A 22,297-nucleotide genomic window follows, 5' to 3' on the forward strand; every position below is an offset into this window, starting at 1 on the left:
AATGTGATGAGATAACATATTTCAAACCAATTAGCAACTGAGATTACAGAGAAATTACTGCAGATTTGATAATGTAATATACTGTGAGTAGGATGTGTCCTCAGACATTACTTGTACTGGAGTATTTAACATTGCTGATTTGGAACTTCTACAAAAGTATAGTGTGTGAATACTTTCTATAACTGCAGTATAACCTCTCCGAGCGTGTAGGCGTTTACATCCCATCAGGATTCACACTTTCTCTCCTGTTCCTCCCACGTTCACACCATCTCTCTCTTACAGCCTCACATGGATTTGACTGCAAATTCATTAATATGTGCGTGTTTCCCATACGTTATATTTTTAATGAACTGATATTAATGAATTATTTCTGGGTTGTACAGAGTTTGAATCTTAACTTGTTTCAAACAAGTGCCCTTGAATTGAATGAGATAGTAGTTTTAATGTGACATTAATAATAATAGCATAATCTGAAAGTGTCATATCAAAATGTGGAGTGTCCTGTAAAGCACGCTATAAGGTTTAATTAGGCTTGCCAGAATTGAATAATTGAAAACATAAAGATATATATTACGATTAAAATCTAATTGTAATATAAATAACTGCTAATGCTGTTATGCTTTTATTTTTTACAAAAATATATATTAAAAATAAAAGAATACCATAGAAAATGGAAAAAATGACAGTCAGTGGCAGAAGGAATTTAAAATAAGGAGAAGTTGCGATACGTTTACAATTTTTAACTTAATAATACAATAAAATACAAAGTTACCTACAGCTTTTATTTGATTGGTTTAGATGCATATTTAATCAACATATACAGTGGAGGAAATTTGATCCCCTGCAGATGTTGTAAGTTTACCCACTTACAAAGAAATGAACAGTCTATAATTGTAATGGTAAGTTTATTTTAACAGTGAGAGTAAGAATGTCAAAAAGAAAATCCAGAAATGTGTCATTATATACAAGATATCCTTCCTGAGATGTGCACACACCTGGAGACCATCTACAAGAAGCGTCTTGTGTCCAACAAGGGTTTCTCCACCGAGTACTAACACAGGTTTTGAAAGGGGATCAAATACTTATTCCTCACAGTTTAATGCAAATCAATTTGTATCTTTTATATAATGTCAATTTCTGGATTTTTTATTTTTATATTCTTACTCTCACTGTTGAAATAAACCTACCATCAAAAATATAGACTTTTAATTTCTTTGTAAGTGGGCAAACTTAAATCCGCATGGGATCAAATACTTATTTCCTCCACTGTATGCAATAATTAGGATAATCAATATGAATAGAATATGGAGAGATGACACCCTTTTTAATGGTCACACATGCAGAGCACACAGTGACATTTGGCCTCTGCATTAAACCCATCCTAGTACCAGGAGTGTAGTACTAGGAGCAGCTATTGTACAACGCCCGGGGAGTGAGGGGGGTTGGGGGTTGTCCAGTGCTTTGCTCAAGGGCACCACGGCAGGGCAGGAGGTGAACTGGGACCTCTCCAACTAGCAGTCCACACTCCATATTGTAGGTCTGGTCGGGGACTTGAACCAGCGACCCTACGGCTCACAGTCCAAGCCCCTATTGACTGAGCCACTGACGGACATAAGGGTATATATAGGGTATATCTAAATGCATATACTGTATACTCTTAAGAGTTTGATTAGTTTGAAGGGGAATATGTTTATCTTTTGATGTAGCTATATCTGCATGCTATGAATCAGAATCGTTTTTTATTTCCGAGTAAGTTTACACATACAAGGAAGTTGCTTTTGAGTAAATGGTGCATACAAAGCAGGGACGTGCACAGACATTTGGAGGGGCTATTGCAAGGAAGTTGCTTTTGAGTAAATGGTGCATACAAAGCAGGGACGTGCGTAGAAATTTGGAGGGGCTATTGCTCTAAACTAGAAAAAGGGCCCTGCCCCTGGAAAAAACATAAGACCTTTTTGAATGTTTTTCTAAATGAAATCCAGGGCCATTTCGTAGCAGCTTTAAAATCAGCTGTGGTCAAGAGAGAATAATCGGTAAGGTAACAATCGTACAGCAACACAATATTCGTATTAAAAGCAATAAGGTTTGACGTCGTGAATTATTGTGTGTAACAAACACCATCAATAACTCTTCTATATAGCGCTTTTTAAACAGTTACCAAAACTGCTATAGTCACCAAAACTGTTTTGTCTAAACAGTTACCAAAACTGCTACAGTTACCCTCGATTAATGTACCAAACATTAATTAGCTCGTCGGCCCTCAGCGAGTTAACTTTTTATTTTATTCTCTTACATACAAATATTGTGCTCTCACCTTTTCTCCTCTTTTTGAAAAAAAAAAAAATTATTCCCTTGGAAAAATGTCGTACCGAGCAAGTCTATGATCACCTCTCTGCAGGCGGCTTCTGCTCTTCCCTGCGATCAGTTACCATCGTACAGGGAGAGGTTTTGCCTCCAGGATCCGGTATCTGGCTGTGCACAGTTTACCCGGAGAGGAAGCCTCACAGTAGATTACTCAAGTAGACAATTCCGAACGAGCCCCCAAATGTCGTAGCAGCTTTAAAATCAGCTGTGGTCTAGAGAGAATAATCGGTAAGGTAACAAACGTACAGCAACACAATATTTGTATTAAGAGCAATAAGGATCTTTTAAACTTGCAAGTATGACGTCTCCTCCAAAAGAGCACGTACTGTTCAGAGTGAAACAGGCTGTCTTTATAGGAGGACATCAAAGCAGATTTAGATTACATCATTCTGGGAGGCCAGCTGAGACCCCCTGGCACTGTATGCAAAACCTTCACTCAATACAGAGCAAAAGGGATACAGATAACACCTTATCCTAACTTCTTTCCCCTCATTCTTCCTGTAGTGTCACAAAAACCCCTTGCACAAACCTCTGTTGATCACTCACACACATTCAAAGGTCACTCCAGATTTGATTTGACCTAATCAGTCAAACCGTTGACATGACATTTGCAGAATACAGCAGTTTACATTTCATTAGGTTTACACTGTATTAAGCTTTAGTACCATCATTTCCATCACAGCTATTTTTAGTTTTGCTGTTCATATCTCATTAAAATATCTAATGTTAGTAACTATTAAAGAGAACATGGGGACAATTCTGTTCTAATGTAGTTTGACCATTGTAACTTCTGTGCAGACATACTGATAAAATAGGGCTTCTATAATTACCTTAAATAAACTCACTAATGAATGAAACCAGTTCAAGACGCATTATTCTTATCATTCTTTATGAGCGCAGTAACGGTAAGGTATCTAATTACTTATTTATTTTAGTATTCCATAACTTAATAACCGAGATGGTCAAACTAAAGTAGAGACATGGCAGAAATCCTACAATGAAGCGGGACAGTGAATTGATTACCCGTGAGAGGGCGATCAAGAAAAGAGAGAGAGTGACCCCGTTGAGGGAGTTTACGGGGCAGAGGAGAAGACATAGAAAGACAGAAGCACAATAACAAGTATACCCTATTAAGATTTTTGGGTGTAAACAACCGACGGTGTCAAGAGGAAGTAAAGTCCCCTGGTTTGTTCCCTACTCTAACTGCCATGAGAAAACTCAAAATCAATTTAAGCATATTTAAAAACGGGGACATTTCCGGGGACAGATTGACTCGGGGATTTGCCACCAAAGCCAGATGAGATGGGCATTTGGTATGATCACCATAGCCATATGAGGCCGGAGGGCCTTCCTTTGCTTTTCAGTTGTCAGATTGTAAACAAAGTCACGTGACTGGGGGCAGATGACAGCGCTGACAAGGTGTGTTTCCCGCAGCGAGACGCTACAATACTAATTGTGGGCTTATCATGTTTATTCGGCCACAACAGAAAAAACATAAACCTCTCACTCTCTCCAGAGGGGCAGGTCAGCCAAAAATTGCAAAAGGGCCATTGCCCGGGCAACATTAGCCCGTACCTGTGCACGTCTCTGATACAAAGACACAGAAAGAGGAATACATCTTTACAAAAAAAGCAAAAAATAGCACTATTTTAAAGTGTTTTAAAGACGAGTTTAATAAATAAAAAATAAAGACAATATTTACACAAAATATAATTATGTAAGAAACTGAGTACAGTAAAATAAAATACGACAAATACTAAATATCAGTCGTTGTGCTAAACTTGGTTGGGATAAAGCAGTTATCAACAATCTGCTACAATCAACAATATCCAAGTATTCCCAATATTGATTTCCCCTAAATGTAATGTTTAAGGCAGAAAAGTAAAAAAAAAAGGCTGTTCAGTCTTTCAAATATGGAGATGTTCTGCCTTTCTCTGTTTATATAATAATAAAGTCATTATCTGTTGGTCTCAATTGACAAAACCAGACATTTGAAGACAGCTTTCAGGTGCCGTGTGCTGCAGGCTGCTCATCATAATTTCATATCATTAAATGTAACTCTCGGTTTTATCCAAGCGGCAAACTCTGGGGAACAGCCGGGACGCCAATACGGAAGTGCAACACAGTGCAGTTCATACATGGGCCGTTAGGGACTGACTGCAGAAAGGAGCCATTTCCATAGACCCCCATGTTAAAATGGCCAACTTTACAGCAGAAAAAAACATGTTTCTACCCATGGATGCAATAAATATTATTATCGATATAGTTAGATTCCACCTTCATGATTATGAATCTGTGAGTGAATTGTTTTCTAACACGACCCTTTTATTTATATATATACAACCATAGAGGCCATAACGTTAGTTAGTCATAGTACCAGTGGCGGCCGGCCCATAGGGCCCCACCTCTTCCCACATGAAAAAATAAAAATACAAAATATATTTAAAAAAAATATATATATTTTTAATTTTTAATGAACAAGGTAAATATTATATCATTGGTATCAGTAAAATGTATAATCTACAATAAAATATCGTTTAAAATTGTGTTACGATGTCTAAAGTTACTGATAAGTCACATGTTTCCTGCCTGGCCTTGCCATGTATCATTACCCTCTCTTTCTCTCGTCGTCTGGGCGCTAAGAGAGGAGCCCTCAACCAGTGCAGCAGCAGCCACTAGCAGCTGAATGTTGCTATCTTTAAACTATGCTGCCAAAACATAATTTCAGCCAATCAGCGTCGTCAAATCTGATGGTCACAGGGCGCCTACTCAGCGCCCGGTGCAGTCTGTGAGTTGTTTGGACTCGTATCCAAGGAGACAAAACAGGAAGCTGTCATTCACTCTGGAAGCTATCATTAGCAGCAAATGAAAACTCCGTTTTTGACATAAAAATGTAATTATGGATTATCAATACTTTTTCAAAGTGACAGACACATTGGTTTAACCTATGGATTAACCTTCAGCCGCGTTTTTCTCGTTTTTGATCAGAATAACAGCAAAAGGTGAGCATATCTCCGTGTTTTGCTACCTAAAGCTACGTCGTGTGATGTATTTGTTTCCCCTGTCGCGAGTTCTGATCGCTCAGTGATGATACTTATATTTCTAGAATCTGTGGAATCTCAGCTTGTTAGCATAAACGTGTTTGTGCATATCCGATAAGTATATCGATTGATTTATACCTAGAGTGCGTTCGCATTTTTTACGCTCAGGGCTCATTTAGACGCTTCTTGTGAGACTTGTGTGTTGTTTCGGTAAACATGGTTCATATCATCAGTTAGCTGAGTTTCTTCCTGTTAAATGAGCAGGACACATGAATAGTTTATTACATTTTAAGAAGCCCTGAGACACAGTTTTATAGAAAAAAAACGGGGGGGAAAAGCCCCTTAACAGGTTAAATGGGAATTAAATCATTTAAAGTAACTTTTAGTGTTCCCAAAGCCCCGGTGTTGTGCAGTTTGTGTGGGCCTACTGTACTGTTGCACAGTTTATACTGTTGAAACTATGTCCAGGACAAGGTGTTTGGAAGCTTTGGAAGATTCATAGCTAACCACACTGAAGATTATGGAGGTATTGATCAGTCTTCTCATATTTGTAAGCCTCAATTTGTCCTGTGAAGTCCAATGAAGTACTTTACTGTTGGACTCAGTACTAGTTGGACTTCTACCACAAGTAGGCTATGTTACAGAATGGTTTAGGCTAGGTTGCAGCTCCACCCTGTGGACGTATTGTGCCTGTGTTATATATATATCTGCCTCACGTGACTCTACCCCAGTTGTATGATTACCTGCTTAATGTGAATACACGGCGTCGAGACACAGCCTGATTTGCCTTGTTTAATAATGCACCTACATCTACAAACATGGTGTCAGAAGCTCAAATAGGACCCAGCTGTGGACTGCATGCTACTGTCCGTCGCTGAGACGGCGTGTATTTATTTGTTTTGGTGAGGTTTAGCAGTTTCAGTTAGCCTGTTAGCATTAGCGTCACGTTGGAACAATGGCATCCAGCATCCCACCTCCGGAGCCTATGAAGATGGCGGGGGACATCCACGGCAACTGGGTGAACTTTCGAGCAGAATTTGAGGATTATCTGCTTGCGACCGGGCTCAGCGAGAAAGAAAAGCCGGTACAAGCAGCTGCGCTAAGGAGGCTAATGGGGAACGACTGCCGCCATGTTTACAAACACAACCTGGGACTCACCGCGGACCAACAAAAGGATGCGGGTGATATACTGGTGGCACTGGAGCAATACTTCACGCCCGCAAAGAACGTAATCTTTGAGAGGTACGTTTTTGGCAACCTTAAACAAGAGGATGGAGAGCTCTTGGATGCGTTTGCTACCAGGCTGAGGGAAAAGGCTGCCTCTTGTGAATATGGAGCTATAAAAGATGAACTCATAAGGGACAGGCTTGTTCTCGGGATAACTGACGAGGGTGCTAGACGTCGTTTACTAAGGGAAAAGGACCTTAAATTGGACGAGGCCATTAAAATTTGCCGTGCAGCCGAGGTCATGGACAGCAAGTTAAAAACCATGTCACTGGGCAGCTCTGGACCTGGAGACAGCATTAATGCCACACAAGGACAGCGATATGGACGGAGGTCTGCCAGCAGGCCATCCGAGTCCACCAACACATCTGCACAACCACAGAGCATGAGAGACGCTGGCGAATGCAAGTACTGTGGCACACGGCACAAGCGCGGGCGGGACCTGTGCCCTGCTTTTGGTAAATCGTGCCGCTCGTGTGGCACTGCTAACCATTTTGCAAAAGTATGCATGAAAAGAGGCCAGCAGGCACGCCAGTTGAATGCTGTGGATGACCCGTTGCCAGGGGAACTGGAGGACAGCGATGAGAGAGACGTGTACACAGCGGAGAGCGTGGGGGCTGTGAACACTCAAGGTAAAAAGTGGTTTGTCAACCTGCCACTGCAAAGTGGGGTTCAGAGGTGCCAGCTCGACTCTGGAGCCACTTGCAATGTGATGAGCATCAAGGACAAGACGAGACTGGCGTCTAGAACGCCTCTTCTGAAGAGTCTCACCAGATTAAAACTATACAACAGTGAGTGGATGAGCTCATTAGGTGTGTACAGCACACAATGCGTCATTAGGGGTAAGACGCACAGACTGGACTTTGAGATCGTGCATACTGGCCAGAGGCCCTTGCTTTCGGGTGAGACATGTGAGAGACTTGGTCTGATACGCTTCACCATTCCTGAGGAGCTGAATAAGGTGGAGCACTGCAGGAAGGGAGACCTGACCAAGGAGTGTCTTGTCAGCACCTACCACGACGTGTTCACCAGCCCTGTTGAGTCTCTGCCTGGTGATATTCACTTTGAGCTGGACAGCACTGTGACACCGGTGCAGTGTGCTCCCAGGAACGTTCCAGTGGCCCTCAAGGCAGCTGTTAAGGCTCAGCTTGATCGATATGAAGAGGAGGGACACTTGACCACAGTCACTCAACCCACGGACTGGATTAGCAATCTAGTCATAGTAAAAAAGCCAGACAAATTGAGACTATGCATTGACCCGAAGCATCTCAACCGTGCTCTGAAACGGTCCCACTACCTTATGCCCACTTTAGATGACGTGTTGTATAAGCTGCCAAAGGCACGTATATTCACCCTGGTGGATGCACGTGATGCATTCCTGCAGTGCCGCTTGGATAAAGAAAGCAGCCTGATGACAACATTCTGGACACCGTGGGGTAGGAAACGCTGGCTGAAACTTCCTTTCGGTGTGTCAGTTGCCCCGGAGCTGTATCAAAGGAAGCAGCATGAGCTGCTGGCTGGCTTGACAGGGATTGAGCCCATAGCTGATGACATCCTTGTAGTCGGCTGTGGGGACACAGAGGATGAGGCCAATCGGGACCATGACACAAACCTCATCGCTCTGATGGACAGATGCAGGGAAGTAAAGCTGAGACTGGGCCTGAAAAAGCTGCAGTTCCGAGTGAAGGAGGTCCGCTTCCACGGCCACATACTGTCCGCGGAGGGCCTCAAGGCTGACCCTGACAAAGTCAGGGCGGTGCTGGACATGCCAAACCCCACAGACGCAAAAGGGGTCCAGCGGTGTGTCGGATTCGTGAACTATCTGTCCAGATTCATGCCACGCTTGTCAGCGGTATGTGAGCCGCTGAGGAGACTGCTGGACAAGGATGTGATGTGGCACTGGCTGCCCAAACATGATGCCGCCATGAAGGAAATCAAGGCACTGGTCACGGCGGTGCCAGTCCTAAGGTACTATGACGTCCGCAAGCCAGTCACCGTACAGAGCGACTCCAGTCAGGCGGGTCTGGGCTGCTGCTTGCTTCAAGGGGGACAGCCTGTCGCATTCGCCTCCCGGGCATTGACCCAAACAGAGCAAAATTATGCACAGATTGAAAAGGAGTGCCTGAGCATCGTATTCGCCTGCCAACGCTTCCACTACTATCTATATGGGAGGGGTGATGTGACTGCAGAGACCGACCACCGCCCGCTGGTGTCCATCTTCACCAAGCCCCTCCTCAGTGCGCCAAAGCGCCTTCAGAGCATGCTCCTCACACTTCAGAATTACTGCCTTGCGGTGGTATACAAGCCAGGCCCTGAGATGTACATAAGTGACACGCTCAGCAGAGCCACCACCCCGCCACAGAGAACAGACACACTGTACCAACGTGAAATGGTCTGCAGCATGCAACAGGAGCAGTGTGACACGGCGGCCATTCAGCAGGCAGACTATTTAAATGTCAGCAGCCAACGCCTGGCACAGATTCGGACACACACTGAGGAGGATGTGTGTCTTCAAACACTTAAGTCTGTCGTGGTGGAGGGATGGCCAGGACACAAAGAGGAGACCCCTGTAGCCGTCAGGGACTACTGGGCCGTCAGAGATGAGATAAGTGCACAGGATGGCGTGCTCTTCAGGAGTCAGCGCGTCATCATTCCAAAAGCTATGCGCCCGGAAATGCTGAGACGGATCCACTACAACCACGTGGGGGGCGAGGCGTGCTACAGGCAGGCCCGTGATACACTTTACTGGCCCGGTATGCAAGGGGAAGTCAAGGATTATGTGCAAAAGTGCTCTGTGTGCAATGAGTATGCACACGAACAACAGAAAGAGACTATGATGTCACACCCGCTCCCCACACGTCCCTGGCAGCTAGTAAGCATGGATCTGTACAGCTACGCAGCACAGAACTTCTTGCTCGTGGTGGACCATTATTCTGACTTTTGGGAGATCGACCTGCTCCCTGACCTATCAGCGGACACCACGATCCGTAGATGCAAGGCACAGTTTGCACGCTACGGTGTCCCAGACAGGGCCATTTCTGATGGTGGAGGCCAGTTTGCCGGTGGAGAGTTCCGGGCGTTTGCGAGAGAGTGGGGTTTTGAGCATGTCATGTCCTCACCGAGGCACCCAAAGGCTAATGGCAAAGCGGAGTCAGCAGTGAAAATTGTAAAGAGCCTGTGCAGAAGGGCAGACCGTGCCAAAGAGGACCCCTGGAGGGCCATATTGCATTGGAGAAATACGCCCACTGAGGGTATGCATTGCAGCCCAGCACAGCGGCTTATGTCGCGGAGACTGAGAACCCTTCTCCCTGTGGCCGACCAGCTACTGGTGCCTCAGGTCGTCACGGGTGTTCCTGACAAGCTGAAAGTGAAACATCAAGCAGCAAAGCTGACATATGACAGATCTGCCAAGGATCTGCCGGAGCTGAACGTCGGCCAGCCCATACGGATGAAGCCGCTCCCAGGAGACAGGACGGGCCGATGGAGGAGAGGTGTGTGCCTTCAGCAGTTGGGACTCCGGTCCTATCTGGTCGGTGTGGAGGGGACCACGTATCGGCGCAACAGGGTTGATCTTCGACCAGCAGAGGCGGCCCTTCTCCAGCCGTCAGTTCTCCCAGAATCGGCCCCGGAGCAGCCTGCGAGTGGGGGGAGGGCCAGAGAGGTCGTCTGCGTCCCCGAGGAGTCTCCAAGGCCATCACCCCCGAGGTCGTCGCGGTCTTCCCCGCAGACTGGGGGTACACCATGCCGTGAGTTACAGGGCCGGGCCTTCTCCCGGAGCGGACGGCTGATTAGACCTCCTGACAGACTTGACCTCTAGGACACACACACACACTCACACACACACACTTGGACTGTGCGCACTCAAACACACATGGACGATAAAGATTTTAAAAAGAAAAAAAAAAAGGAAGTGGAGAGATTGTAAAACAAATGTGATTGATTGTTCTGAGTTTATTGCTGATGTGTTCTGATCCAGCTATTATTGAAGTGTCTTTGCTAGGTGCACTATTTGTTGTTGAAATCATTTGATTAATGTTCTGTTTAAAGGTCAACAGTTTAATGGCAGTATTGATCCTGTGTTGTTACTTAACAAAAGGAAGGGAGATGTTACAGAATGGTTTAGGCTAGGTTGCAGCTCCACCCTGTGGACGTATTGTGCCTGTGTTATATATATATCTGCCTCACGTGACTCTACCCCAGTTGTATGATTACCTGCTTAATGTGAATACACGGCGTCGAGACACAGCCTGATTTGCCTTGTTTAATAATGCACCTACATCTACAAACAGGCTACTATGAAGTTATTTTACTGTGTACTTTTTTCAGTTATTCTCTGTCAAACTCCTGTGGCAGAAAATCATTTTATCTCATAAAATATGGCAGAAAACATGCAGTTTGACAAGAGAATTAAAACTATAATCAGAGCCCTCTCATCTGAGCTCTGTTACACACACACACACACACACACACACACACACACACACACACACACACACACAGGAGCGGGACATCCTCCTCAACCTGTCCGCCATAAATGCCTCAGAGCACGGATACCTGAACCCAGCGCCGTATAGATAGACCCTCAGTCTATACGGCGCTGCCTGAACCGTAGCGTCCAGCTAGCTTAGCGATAAATACACACATCGTTCTATTCTCCTCCCCCTGTTGGCCCTAAAAGCTTCAGAGGGCGGATAGCTGGGCTCCGTAGCGTCCCACTAGCCTAGTCACTAGCTAAAGGTAAACAAACATAGATGGGTACATAGAATATGAATAAATCGTCACCGATGTAGAGGATATATTTTTGTATTCACTTTGAACTCGGCCAAATGAGTTTAATGCTTTGGGATTTAAGTTAGGCCACATAGTACGTGCATGAGTTTGAAAGTATAACGTGTTAGCCTGCTGTAATACATCGTATAGTCAGGTACACATTTATGAGATTTAACAATGGCCAATTATATTTCTTAAATAATATGTAGCCCAGGGGTGTCAAACTCATTTTAGCTCAGGGGCCACATGGAGGAAAATCTATTCCCAAGTGGGCCGGAGCGGTAAAATCATAGCATAATAACAAAAAAATGACGACAACTTCAGATTGTTTTCTTTGTTTAAGTTTAGTGAACTTTAGTGCAATAACAGTACAAGCACATTTAGACTTGGCGTATCAACAAAAAGCCATACAACAACATTAAGTCATATACTGGGAATGAACAAAATACAAAAACTCTTCTCAAATAACTAATTTGTCATTTTAACATATTAATCCTGTACTAACTCACCAAATGATTGAGACAAATTGAGGTAGAAACTTTTCAAGAGGGTTGAGTTACTTACTTCCTGCCTTGTAGGCTACATTACTTATTGATAAATAAAAGCTGTGCAATGCATGAACAATTTCAACAAACCTAACTTATGAACTGAAGTTACTGTCATTATTACAGTAAATCACACACTGTTCACTTTCTTTCAATCTGCACAGAAGACAATCATTTTTTAGATAACTATATCAGGGTGCAGTGTCTTATGCAGCATTTTAAGTTGGGTTACCCACTGTTGTTTTTGCTCCTGAAACCTGGCATCTTTTAGCTTTCACAAGTGCATCAATATCAGGGGTCAAAGCCTGAGTGGCAGCCAATTTCAGGATGTCATTTAAGTGCTTGTGCGTGAGCCTTGAGCGCAGCTTTGTTTTATTGATGCTCATTACAGAGAAAACTTGCTCACAAATATACGTGGTTCCAAACATGCACAACACTTTTGCAGCAAGGGCTGTCAAGTTGGGGTAACCTGGCAAAAGATACTGATAAAATGTGTCTAAGCCAGCTGCAGCAAATTTCCCCTTCAAATCTGAGTCACACTGCAAGTCTATTATTTCAAGTTGAATGTTGACGGGCAGATCAGAGGCATTCGCGGTGAATGGCGAGCAGAAAACTTTGAAGTCTTTCTCCAGTTCACCAAAAATCTGAAAGCGTTGCTCAAACTCCCGCAATAGTCCTATTAGTTTATCTTTGAACCGCTTCATGTCTGCGACATGTTGGGTATCGCACACATTTTTCAGACAAGGAAAGTGCGCTGCATCACCTCCCGCGAGCTGCGTCTCCCACAATGACAGCTTCAACTTGAACGCACATACGCTGTCATAATACTACCTGCTTTTTTCCCGATCATTGAAGGCGCACCGTCTGTAGCCACGCTGACAGCGCGTGACCAGTCCACTCCGACTCTGTCCAGGGCACCCTCGAGTGTGTTGAAAATATCAGCCGCTGTCGTGGTATCCGTCATCGGCACCAACTCCACAAACTCCTCGGTTACGGTCAAAGTATCATCAACTCCGCGGATGAATATGGCGAGTTGCGCAACATCTGTAATATCCGTGCTTTCATCAATTGCAACTGAAAACGCAATAAACGACTTAACTTTGCGCTTCAATTGGCTGTCCAAATCCTCCGAAAGATCAGAAATCCTGTGTGCAACTGTGTTTCTTGTCAGGCTGATATTTTCAAAAGCTTGACGCTTTTCAGGGCACACAATCTCTGCAGCTGTCAGCATGCATGTCTTCACAAATTCACCCTCGCTAAATGGTTTTGAAGCCACTGCAATTTCATTAGCAATAAGGTAGCTGGCTTTCACTGCAGCATCGCCGATTTCTCGGCTATGAGTAAACACAGACTGCTGTTTTTTCAGACCCGCCAGCAATTCCTTCACCTTTTCGCTTCTCTGTTTTCCTTTCAAGTTATCATATTTGTCGGCATGTTGAGTCTCATAGTGGCGACGAAGGTTATATTCTTTCAGCACTGAAACGTGCTGCGAACAAACCAAACACACGGGTTTCCCATTCACTTCCGTGAATAAATAGGAGGATGACCATTTTTCTTGGAAAACTCTGCACTCTGTGTCCACTTTTCTCTTTTTTGATAGCGACATTTTGGGGAGTGAGGAAGCCAAGCACGATAGACTGTAAACACAGGATTACTTCCTCAGCCCCGTTATACATAGTTTGCTCGCTTCACATAATTGCTATTGCGACACCCAGTGGACACATTTAGAACAGCAGTTTCTTTCATTGAAAAATTGCAGCTCTTTTTATTTTTTATACTTTCCAAAATCATCTCGCGGGCCGGATTAAACTTGTTCACGGGCCTGATCCGGCCCGCGGGCCGTACGTTTGACACCCCTGATGTAGCCTATTCTCAGACCATAATTCATGGGGCAACAAGGTGAGATGTAAAATGTGTTTTAATATCATACATTTTACGCCAGCAAACTTCTTGTACGGACTTCGGCAGTAGTGAAGACTCACTGAACGAATTAAGTACAAAGACGAATTGTTCGCGAACGTGCAAATCACCAGAAGTCGTTCGTGAACCGGTGAACGAATCAGTGAACAAATCTTTAAAGTGAACTGAATCAAAAGATTTGTGTCCCCGAAGGGATTCGAAATGCCCATCACTAATTTCCACAGCCCCATCGAAGATATTTTCCACCAGCCGCCACTGCATAGTACTGTACTTGATCCTTTAGCTTTAGCCGTGTTCGTGGTGATTGTGCCTTTTAGGGAATATTGTTACAAATACCAGACAATTAAAATGTCGTACTGTGCGCTTGAATATACTAACAGAGCTTCCAAGAAGTCTAAAACAGTGGTCCCCAACCCCCGGGCCCCGGACCGGTACCGGTCCGTGGGTCGTTAAGTACCAGGCCACACAGAAAGAATAAATAACTTTCATTATTTCCGTTTTATTTATTATTCGAGTCTGAACAATCTTTTATTTTGAAAAATTCTCCGAATTCTCCCCGTTACATCCGTCTATGACTCACGTGACCCACTCTTGACACCGCTTGACCTATGCGATTGAAACATGTCAATATTGTGGTCACGTGATACATTAACGGTTAGCGCTAATATTAAATATTAACGGTCGCGCTAACTCACAAGCTAGAAACTCACAAGCTAGAAAGATGAGTAAAAAACAGACGTCTTTGGAAAGTTTCTTTGCAAAGGGGAAAAGGGCCAGTGAGGAGACAGAAGAAGAGCCTATACCCACCAAGAAAAAGAAAGCTGCATTTAACAGACAGTACCAGGAGACCTACTTAAAATATGGATTTATCGCTACAGGTGATTCCCACGCACCAAGCCCGCTGTGCATAATATGTGGTGACCGGCTCTCCAATGAGGCAATGAAGCCTTCAAAACTGCTTCGCCACTTAGAGACTAAGCACCCTGCTTTAAAAAACAAGCCTTTGGAGTACTTTGAAAGAAAAAAGCAGGAACAAGAAGGACAGAAGCAATTACTGAGGGCCTCTGCAACAAGTGCACTGAGAGCATCCTACTTGGTGGCTAACCGAATAGCTAAGGCTAAAAAACCATTCACGATTGGTGAAGAATTGATTCTTCCGGCTACTAAAGACATTTGCGGTGAACTTTTGGGGGAGGCTGCGGTTAAAAAGATAGCACAGGTCCCTCTGTCAGCTAGCACCGTCACGCGGCGCATCGAGGAAATAGCAGAGGACATTGAGACACAGTTGTTGGAGAGGATTAATACATCACCGTGGTACGCACTGCAGGTTGACGAGTCAACAGATGTGGACAACAGGGCAATACTGCTTGTTTATGTGCGATACCTTTATCAGGAGGATGTGCATGAGGATGTGTTGTGTGCACTATCGTTGACAACCAAAACCACAGCCGCAGAACTATTTAAGACGCTGGATAATTACGTATCAGGAAAACTTAAATGGTCTTTTTGTGTCGGCATATGCACAGACGGAGCTGCTGCCATGACCGGACGGCTGTCTGGTTTAACTACTCGGATTAAGGAGGTTGCACCTGAATGTGAATCTACACATTGTGTCATACACAGAGAGATGCTGGCGAGCCGAAAAATGCCACCGGAACTTCACAGCGTATTGAATGATGTTGTTAAAGTTATCAACCACATCAAAGCACACGCACTTAACTCACGCCTATTCGAGCAACTTTGTGAGGAGATGAACGCGGAGCACAGACGCCTTCTGTTATACACAGAAATAAGATGGTTATCCCGAGGGAGATCGCTGGCCAGAGTGTATGAATTACGAGAGCCGCTGCAAAGATTTCTCTTAGAAAAAAAGTCACCGCTGGCAGCACATTTCAGTGATGAGGAGTGGGTCGCAAAACTGGCTTACTTGTGCGACATATTTAGCCAGCTCAATGAACTCAATCTGTCTCTTCAGGGGAAAATGACAACAGTCTTCAAGTTGGCAGATAAAGTAGCTGCATTTAAAGCCAAACTGGATTTGTGGAGACGACGTGTGAACAGAGGCATATTTGACATGTTTCAAACATTGGCGGGGATTTTGGAGGAGACTCAGCCGGAGCAGTCATTCTCCCAGCTGGTGCACGATCACCTGTCTTCGCTTTCAAAAGAGTTCGAGCGCTACTTCCCAACCGCAAAAGACCCACGAACTGAAAAGGAATGGATCCGCGACCCATTTGTCAACAAACCGGGCGAATCCAGCATGTCCGCGCAAGAAGAAGATCAGCTGCTGGAGATCGCAAATGACGGCGGCCTGAAAAGGATGTTCGAGACATCAACTCTGCCGGTATTCTGGATAAAAGTCATGGCAGAATACCCCGAGATTGCCACAGCAGCTCTGAAAACCCTGTTGCCATTTCCGACATCATATCTGTGTGAAGCGGGGTTTTCTGCAGTCACAGCAACCAAAACAAAATCACGAAATAGACTGGACATAAGCAACACACTCCGGGTGTCTTTGTCTCCCATCACCCTGAGATGGGACCGTCTCATTGCAGAGAAACAAGCTCAGGGCTCTCATTAATTTAGCGTTATGGTGAGTTGTATTTTTCATGAACTTCATATGTTTTATGTTGTATTTTGAAGGTATGTTTAAGTGTTACCAAAGCGACCAGAGAGCGCGAGGCAGAGAGGTTGTTATTGTTATTATTATGTTATTATTATTATTGTTGTTGGTGGATGTCAGGAGGACGCAAAAAAAAAAAAAATGTCAGGAGGACGCTGCTAATAAAGTTACATACAAGTACACAGTGGATTCAGGCTTTTTATTATTATATTTACAAAATACCATGGTCTTGTCATTTTATTTTGTTGTATTTATCCGCCACACCTTAAAGGCCGGTCCGTGAAAATTTGTCTGACATTAAGCCGGTCCGTGGCGCAAAAAAGGTTGGGGACCGCTGGTCTAAAATGATAATATTATACATGTTAATCCCGTTCGCAGGTGTTTGTGTGCTTGGTAGCTTAGCTTGATACTTATTAGCCAGCTAAGGACGTAACCCTTTATACATACATATACATTTTAGTTTATGATTCAGCAGTGGCGGCTGGTGGAAATTATTTTAGGTGGGGCTATTGTAATTGTGAATAAACCACACGGGGAACATTTTGAGAAATTACCCCTTAAATTAAATTGGCTACACTATTTCATCGTTGCTGTTGTATGATTGGTGTTTAGCTACGGTATTTAGCGTCTACAGCACCTCCGCTTTTAGGGTTGACATAGACCCAAACGTCGCCCGGAGGTCCCCCGGTGTTGTTGCGGGAGCTGCTGCACTAGCTAACGCTCCACTAGGTAACGCTGCACTAGCAAAACAAACGCTTATTTATTTTTGAAAATGATGCGGCGGGCTTCAAACACGTTCCCCTCCACTGGTTTCAACCAAGCACTAAATTAGATGTTTTCCAACCAAATACGGTTGAACTGACACTTCCCCATATTAATTTTTAAGTAGATTCGAAGATACATCAGTTTCTGACTGCCGCAAGCTGAAGCTTGGTTGCTAGGTTACTAGCTGGGTGTTCTCCAATAAGGGGCCGGGGGAAACAAAGTTAGTGATTACTGGTTCCATGTTGATTTAATTCAATACAACTTGTAAGGGGGAACTGAAAGGCTATTACCGTACTGGTTACTTTGCAGCCCGGACATTTCCCCCAAAACACATTTAGACGCTATTGCAACACAGAAGTACATTTCAAATCCGATCATTTTTAAGACCTTCTAAATCATATTTAAGACCTTTCTTATTTCTTTGGTCATATTTAAGACCTTTTTAAGGCCTTACATTCAGATTATCAAATGTAAGACTTTTTAAGACCCCGCGGGAACCCTGAGGAGACTAAATACGAACATTATATGCAGACACAGACGTGGTTCAGAAACACAGACATATTAGAAAACAGACCATTAAGGCAAAACATCTAGTTTGATGGATGCTGTCAAAAGTCGTGTGTGTGTGTGTGTGTGTGTGTGTGTGTGTGTGTGTGTGTGTGTGTGTGTGTGTGTGTGTGTGTGTGTGTGTGTGTGTGTGTGTGTGTGTGTGTGTGTGTGTGTGTGTGTGTGTGTGTGTGTGTGTGTGTGTGTGTGTGTGTGTGTGTGTGTGTGTGTGTGTGTGTGTGTGTGTGTGTGTGTGTGTGTGTGTGTGTGTGTGTGTGTGTGTGTGTGTGTGTGTGTGTGTGTGTGTGTGTGTGTGTCACGGGCACATAGTATCTGTCTCCGGTTGTTTAAAGAGCAAGCATGGGAAACAAAAGACAGTGTTTACCTCTTTGCATCCAGCTAGTCACACACACAGTTACAATCACACTCCCTGTAATCGACATAATTAATAGATAGTTTAGCTTCTCACCATCATTTGCTGTGGCCCACTGATGTTAACAATCGTAACTGAAAGGCTGCTTGTCAAACGTAAACATTCAGCCACGTGACTCGCAAACTCTCGCGAGAGTTTTACACAAGACGGATCCTTTCTAGCCATAACCCTGCACTGGGCGCTGACATTGGCGCCCATCGATCATCAGATTAGACGACGCTGATTGGCTGAAATTATGTTTCGGAGCCATAGTTTACAGATAGCAACAGTCAGCTGCTAGTGGCTGCTGCTCTGGTTGAGGGCTCCTCTCTTAGCGCCCAGACGAGAGAGGGTAATGATACACGGGCAAGGCCAGGCAGGAAACATGTGACTTATCAGTAACTTTAGACATCGTAACACCATTTTAAACGAGATTTTATTGTGGATTATACATTTTACTGATACCAATTATATAATATTTACCTTGTTCATTAAACATTTAAATTAAAAATATATATTTTATAAATATATATATTTTAAAAAATATATTTGTTTTAATTTTATTTATTTTTATTTTTATTTGTAATGTGGGAAGAGGTGGCGCCTCTATGGGCCGGCTGCCACTGTGATTCAGCCTTGGGTAAGACTTTTATGACGCCCATAATGCTAAACGGGAGCAAATGTGAATAGGGGACCCAATTATCCCAGTGGTGGCTAACGGAGCCGCAGGAGGCTAGTTCCAGCCGGCGTCCCGGAGCTAGCCCACTGCGGCTCCGTTAGGTCCGGGCGATGGAGTCCGTCGTTATAACTTGAGATCAAGGAATGCAGCGAAATGCAGACTTTGTTCGCCTGCTGTAGTATTAGCTAAATAAATTATGTTGAACAAAGCTTATTAAGCTGAACATCGCCACAATTGTTCTGCTATGTATCGGTACTTCTTTTCTTAACGTGTGAATGACAAGCATTAAGAATAACAAAATATAGCAAATTCTCTTGCAGATTGTCTCATTTGATTATGAATGTAACGTTTATATAGGGGAACTACACTGTTATCATTAACTTGGTATGCATGTATTTCATGTTAGCTTAGCTTCTTAGCCTGAGCTAGCTCTGTTTACTTCCAGTTCGGAGGCAACAGGTCCCGCCTCGGCTCCGCCTCTTTGCCCTTATTTGGAGCAGGCTGGAGTAGGCGGGAGTTGAACTCTGACGTCACTGTCGAGCCGTTAGTGGCCGACTCCGCCCATAATGGATCCGGCTTCTCGGCAACTCTGCAGAATCCTATGGGTGACGTCACAGACACTACGTCCATTTATATATAAAGTCTATGATTTTATCTAAAGAACAGTTTGGTTAGTTTCAGTCTTTGTGTTTTCGCTGCCCTGCTTTTTGCCTGCAGGCTCACTCTGTCAGCAGCTTTGGCTTCATGTTGCTCTTTCGTCTTCAATCTGCCCGTACAGCAGAGAAAATCAGGACATGTTTCACTATTTTCTGATATTTTATGCACCAAACATCATTCTGTCAATCAGTCCGTATCAAAAAAGAATGGTTAGTTGCAGCCTTTTTCGTTGAAGACTCCATAAAGACAAACAATACATAAATAATATAGAAAATGTGAATTATAATAAAATGAAATGGTAAAAAGGGCAAATAAAAATGATAAAATGTATCATGTATTTGGGATTAGTCTCGTGTAGTGTTAATTATGAGCGCGCGCGCGCGCACACACACACACACACACACACACACACACACACACACACACACACCGTTTATTCCACTCACTGTCGGTTGTCTCTATGGTAACTGCCTGCAGAGAGGCGGATCCCGACACGCCCACTGCAGCCTGCATCCTACACACACACACACACACACACACACACACACACACACACACACACACACACACTCACACACGCGCAGTCACACACGCAGTCACACACACAGTGTATTTTATGGAATCAAATTAGGGTCAATAATATTCACAAATTATTTCACAGTCTGCAGTTGTATATCACCTGTTGTGCGCATGTGAAAAGATTTTGTGCATGTGTAAAAAAGTTTTGTGCACACAGATATAATTTGCTCGTGTAAAAACATGTTGCAGCTGTAGAAATATTTTGTGCGTGTGTGAAAAGTTTTTGCAGATATAATTTGCACGTTTTAAAAAAGCTTTGCAGGTGTAGAAATATTTTGTGCAAGGATATTTACAACAGTGAGGTTTCACAAAGTCTGAGATACGGACACACACATTTCCTATCTGTGTGTGCGAACCTGAAGTTACAAGCTACAAGCTGCTATTTACGAGTACGAATTTTGACCCTGTTTTTACGCCTGAGTATGCTAGCCAATCAGCACGTTGCCCACTGACTAGCCAATCGGGACGTAGCCCACTGACCATCCAATCATAGGACACAAGGTTCTAACGCGTTCGTTTTGCTGACCTGCGCCACTTGGAGCGTGCTTGCGGGAGTCAACATGGAGGAGCCCGAGGCGAACTCTTGTGGGACACAGGTGGGTTAATTACATGCTACCACGGAACATGCCACTACAGTTTTAATTAACTAACGTTACATCGTAATTAACTAAATATATCAAGACAGCTGTGCGTGCATCCCGGAGTTACTTAAATTGTATATTTAACGCTAGCTAGTTGATGTGGTCTTTGCTAATACTACTTTGTGCCACCCTCCTTTTTTGGGCTCAGTACTACTATCCCAACAAAGTATTTCCATTTACCTATATATAAAACAACATGGTAAAGCAGTAAAATACAGCTCATCTTTAAAAACGCAAATGTCATTTATTTGATGTATTTCCACAACCTCTTGTTGTCTTGAATGCAGCCTCTCCATCCCAACTCGAACAGCTGACAAAATTCTGGGTAGGGTGGGAAATCCCTACAGACACCTTGAAGGTCCGAGTTGTGAAGGGGGCGTACCTGAAGTCTTCCACATGTTTTGGCACATTGCATGTACCTGGGCACTTCCAAAACTATGAGGACTTTTCCAAGCATGTGGAGAGCTGCATTGCAACCTATGTTACAGGCTTTGGTCTAGTTTAGATACTGCTCATCAGTATGATTCTGTTGCAAAAAAAAACATTGTTTCAGTGTTATGGAGCTTCTGCTTTTGTTCATTGGTGTAAAAAGGGATTTTGTCTTTGGTATTCTTTCACCTGAAAAGAGATCTCCATTTTAAGAATATCGACTCACAGAAACGAAACCTTTTGAGATTATTACTACTTCATTTGTTCCAGTGGTCAGCTCAAAATTGAACTTGAACATGACATTTTGTGACAGATACTATAACCTTTGCCTGGTACTCTTTTTGTACTGCATTTTGTTGGAAGGGCTGTTTGGATTGTGCCATATGTAGTTCTGGCACCTGGTTCAGGTAGTTGTAACCAATGGCATCATTCATTCTGTTAATAGAGTCAATATTTAGAAAATGGTCTATTACAGTACTTGTTATTGCTGATGTATTTACTTGAATCCTACAGCTCTTGTATCCAAAGATTCTAAGAAATAAACCATTGACCAGTGACTTTGGATGTTTGCTTCATTTCAATTTACCCACATTTTACATTTTTCACAACAATCAAAATTTGAATTATTATATTATATACCTTAAAATGTTCTGCGGCTAAAAAAGTAATTTCCATTCATAAACCACAGAACTGATCATTTGCTGTGTAAACATTTCCCCGGGGACTATTTTGAATGCAGGTTGAAGTCTCTGAAAAGGATTTTTTCAAGTCGTAGCGGAATGAACAGAAGTCAATGTCAGGATGAAAGGTAGGGACATTATTGTGAGTTCTAAAATAGAACATTATACTACTACTGTAGTATCTTTCATGTAACAAGGAACTGCATTAGCTAGTGGAAAGCCATGTTATTCTAAGAGTAACATTTCAGGTTACTACAAATAAAGTAGGCCTCTAAAATTGAAATACATTTATTTTCCCTTTTCAAAATGAGAATATAACAGTCATGCCCTATATATATATATATATATATATATATATATATATATATATATTCCATCATCCTCTACCCAACCACCCCCACAAAAGTACCACGTATCTCCAG

The 22,297-nt window shown here is 43.4% G+C and overlaps 1 protein-coding gene and 1 long non-coding RNA gene across 3 annotated transcripts in view; both read left to right on the plus strand.

Annotated features, from left to right (window-relative positions):
* Window positions 1-22,297, plus strand: part of rapgefl1 (Rap guanine nucleotide exchange factor (GEF)-like 1) — a 69,593-nt gene that overhangs the window by 9,332 nt on the left and 37,964 nt on the right. Inside the window, exon 1 of one of the 2 annotated variants that reach the window (XM_079644201.1) lies at window positions 5,350-5,366. The exons of the other annotated variant lie outside the window; for it this stretch is intronic. The gene's annotated coding sequence lies outside the window, so the exon portion shown is untranslated. Of the gene's footprint in view, window positions 1-5,349; window positions 5,367-22,297 lie in introns of those variants that run through there. 2 annotated transcript variants of the gene reach the window in all.
* Window positions 20,086-21,752, plus strand: LOC307015535. Its single transcript, XR_013801569.1, has 2 exons — window positions 20,086-20,721; window positions 21,054-21,752. It is a non-coding gene; the product is annotated as an uncharacterized lncRNA (long non-coding RNA).

Source organism: Notothenia rossii (assembly GCF_949606895.1).
Source record: "Notothenia rossii genome assembly, chromosome: 8".
NCBI lineage: Eukaryota > Metazoa > Chordata > Actinopteri > Perciformes > Nototheniidae > Notothenia > Notothenia rossii.